We start from the raw sequence: 3,940 nt of genomic DNA, 5'->3' as shown, positions 1-3,940 counted from the left end.
AAATAAAAACATCATCAAGAAACTTGTGCTCATTGCTTACGTCCGATACAAGTAGGCATCACATCCTATACAAGTAGAACGACTCCTGCATGTATCTACTATTATTACTCTACACATGGACCGCTATCCAGCATGCATCTAGAGTATTAAGTTCATAAAGAATGGAGTAATGCCTTAAGCAAGATGACATGATGTAGACAACGTAAACCCAATCGATATGAATAAACCCCATCTTGTTATCCTTAATGGCAACTATAAAAATACGTGTCATGTCCCTTTGTGTCACTGGGATTTGGCACCATAAGATCGAAAGCATCACAAAGCACCTCTCCTATTGCAAGATAAATCAATCTAGTTGGCCAAACTAAACGAATAGATCAGAGAGAAATACAAAGCTATAACAATCATGCATAAAAGAGTTCAGAGAAGACTAAAAAAAATATTCTTGAATAATCTGATCATAAACCCACACTTCATCGAATCCCAACAAACACACCACAAAAGAAGATTATATCGAATATAACTCCAAGAAAATCGAGCAGAACATTGTATTGAATATAAAAGAGAGAGAAGAAGTCATCAAGCTACTAGCTATGGACCCATAGGTCTGTGGTAAACTACTAACGAATCGTCAGAAGGGCAGCAAGGATGATGTAGAGGTCCTCCTTGTTCGATTCCCCCTCCAACAGAGTATCGAAGAATGCCTCCAGATGGGATCTCGAAGGAACACTACAAGAAATCTGTTAATCCATGACAATTTCAGTCCGTCACAACGCGCTGCAAAATCGTCGTGCGTGGGCATGGATGACGGATTTGAAATCTGTCATGTATATCGCGTCATAATTTGACCATCGTGCAGGTCATGACAGAAATACGGACCGTCATGGATTTTGTCCCAAATCATGACAGCTCATGACCGTCACAATTGACATGTGATAACGGCGTTGACATACCAGACACATCATCGTCTAACATGGCATCCAACATGGCTCTGATGTGGCGGCCCATGTGACAATCAGCCCAAATTTACTTTGGCCCATACAATAATTCAAGATTGGTTAGGATTTTGGCCCACTAAATACAGTTATGGCCCATATAACATTGTGCCTGATTATATTCATAGCCCATTGGGGACAATTTAGCCCATAGATTTTAACCATATCAATAGCCCACTAATTTTGGTTCATTAACATTTTGATCCAATGTGTACTTAAAAGATTTCTGAACATATCTAACAAAAGACTTCCGTTAAAAAATCTTAATCAAATACCAATTACAAAAAAAATAATTACAGCCAGGAACATAAGCAAAACAGTTCCTAGAAAAAAAATACGACTCTTCTCCGCTCCAACACTGTAATGCTCATTCTCTAAAAAAACACTAAAAAAACACCGTAATGCTCATTGGAGGTCCAGCAAACCCCATCCTTCCATAGTGGACGGCGGTGGTGGTTCATTCAATATCCAAATCTCATAAGAGATATGTGGTCATCCAGATTTGTGATGCAACAACATAACAATAGCCTGCAAACAGAAGGTCCTTTAGAATCTAACAACACCAAATCATAATCATCACTACTAATTTAGACAAAGTAGTGTAGACACAAAAAAGTTACATAAAAGCATTTATTACTGAAGTTAGAGCGACACGACTGATATGTACTGAAATACATATATGGTTATGTCAAACATAAAAATAAAATTATGTTAGAATTTGTTCAGACCTAATAAAGTATGCTTTCAAACAGCCAAGTGATTTATCATTTACTTCCTCACAGTGGTTCACAATTAAATACGATACCCAAATTCAGTTGAAACACCTTACAATTATTTCACTATATAAGAATGCCTCCATCCTACTGGTTAATCAATTCCTTATTCCAAACCTCCTCTACAAATGATCTTTTCTATAGAATGATAGGGAAAAGTTGAACCAACCATATATATACTTACTAACACTCCTAGTAAGTGAAACAAAATGATAAAAGGTTAATTTTCATTCAGTGTTTACAACTAAGATTTGAACCTTACTACTTTTTTAACTAAAAAGAATGTTGACAATCAAAATGTATATTTAGGCAGGGTTGCAACTTGTCAAGTTCTTTTTCTTCAGATTTGTGAATCACATAGCTTAGGCAGAACACATAGCAAATGAAATCAATTTATAATACACCCACAAATCTCAGAATGAAGAGACGCACTACATCAGCAAGGCAAATGAAAATTATACTTACATGTCGATCTGTAAGGAGTACATTTCTCCATTTTCTAAGTACACCTAGCCTGAAGGAGACGCTCAAATAGACGAAAGGTATAATCCATAGGCATGCTCCTTAACGATCATATTCTAGCAAATAAAAAATATCCGAAGAAAATATTCAGAATGTACAGTCAACCTATATAAACACCGATATGAATAGCACAAAACCAAGGCAAATAGACATCAGAGTATATATTTTTACATGGAAAATACCTACAGGACCAAAGATATCATATTTCAAGTTACCATCATGGAACACAAACTGGACATTTCGAGGCAGAACAAACTGAAAACATGAATCTGAAAATTAGGCTCACATGAAAAATTTCTAGCTCCATCTTTTTGGACGAGACCCAAATAAGGACCTTCACAAGTTGTAGCCACAAACTAAACAGTTTCGCAAGTAACCTAACCACATTATGAAGGAACCAGTCAATATAAAATACTAATAGAGAAGGGAACATGAGGCCATTAGATACTCTCCATGTTTCAGTCAGATGTGATTAAATGAATTCTTTATAAGCATGGTAATGTGTTTACTATGCATAAGACAAGTGAGCCAATAAGAAATCCGGCCGCTCTACATTAAGATGTCAGAACATACATCAATACATTTAATCACTTGAAAATCTCATGTATTGAAACTTGTACAGAGACTTGGACCAGTTGACAACATCTGTATATCATTTAAACATTACTAACCAGAGTATCCACTTTTAGCAAAATTATAATTAAAGAATATGAAGATCCATAATCCAGCATAAGGTGCCTCACCGAACTTCACTAAATTCTTGGTTACAAAGTCTACATGTACAATAAGTCGCGTGTCAAGATGCACATCAATCTGAAGTATTCCAGGATGCATAAAAAAAATTAGATCAGAGCACGGCCAAAAGGCAAACAACGTCAACAACCAAGCTTTAGAGTATTACCTAGACGGGATATGCAACAGATAAGGGGGCTGCATCGGCAAAGCAGAGGCTGGATCCGTGCCGGTGGCGTCCTGTACACAACACAGCATCCGTGACGGCAGCGCCGCCCTGTACATCACCATGGTTCGCTGTTGGCCAAAGATGGATCAGTGGTCAGGAGATACAACAGAGAAGGGGGCTGCATCGGCGAAGCAGAGGCTGGATCCGTGGCGGTCGCGCCCTGTACTCTGCATCCGTGACGACGCCGGCCCCCTGTACCTCACCATGGCTCGCTGCCGGCAGAAGATGTCAGCGGCGATCTGGTTGAGATGGCCAGAGCGTCATGGGTTCGCCGTCCATGCGCTGGTCGACTGCAACCGAGGAAGGGCGCGTCATGGACGGCGCCGACTGTTGTCTAGCCGCAGCAGTTGGTGTCGTCCGGTGGGGCCCGACGCATAGGGTGAGCGGAGATGGAAGCGCTAGATCGGGAGCCGACAGGGGAAGATAGGTGGAGTGCGGCGGCTGAGGGAACGGGAGAAGAGAATGGGGATTAGGGTTAGATGGGCGTGGACTGTGGGGTTAAATAGGCCGGCCCCAAATTTTTGCCATCCAGATCGGCCCGCGTTGGCGAATTGAAATTTTGCATCTCCGCCCGCGCGCTCTCCAATTTCCAGGCGCACCGTCCATTTATTTTGTTGACTACATCCAACTGACATGTGGGACAAGTAAAGAGCCACGTACGACACATCAACAGGAAACCATCGATGACG

At 40.5% G+C, this 3,940-nt stretch overlaps 1 long non-coding RNA gene across 3 annotated transcripts; it reads right to left on the bottom strand.

Moving 5' to 3' along the window:
• Positions 1-1,225: 1,225 nt before the first annotated feature.
• LOC119324508 lies at positions 1,226-3,706 on the bottom strand. 3 transcript variants are annotated; one of them, XR_005156991.1, is made up of 4 exons: positions 3,192-3,706; positions 2,577-2,667; positions 2,234-2,346; positions 1,226-1,523 (listed from the first exon to the last, which is right to left on the bottom strand). It is a non-coding gene; the product is annotated as an uncharacterized LOC119324508 (long non-coding RNA). The 3 variants fall into 3 exon arrangements; XR_005156990.1 differs by having other exon boundaries at positions 2,234-2,667; XR_005156989.1 differs by lacking the exon at positions 3,192-3,706 and having other exon boundaries at positions 2,577-3,179.
• Between the last annotated feature and the right edge of the window lie 234 nt (positions 3,707-3,940).

This window comes from Triticum dicoccoides, chromosome 6B (assembly GCF_002162155.2).
Source record: "Triticum dicoccoides isolate Atlit2015 ecotype Zavitan chromosome 6B, WEW_v2.0, whole genome shotgun sequence".
NCBI classification, from domain to species: Eukaryota; Viridiplantae; Streptophyta; class Magnoliopsida; order Poales; family Poaceae; genus Triticum; species Triticum dicoccoides.
Note: the sequence above shows the minus strand (reverse complement) of the source record. Positions and strands in the feature narration are given on the sequence as shown.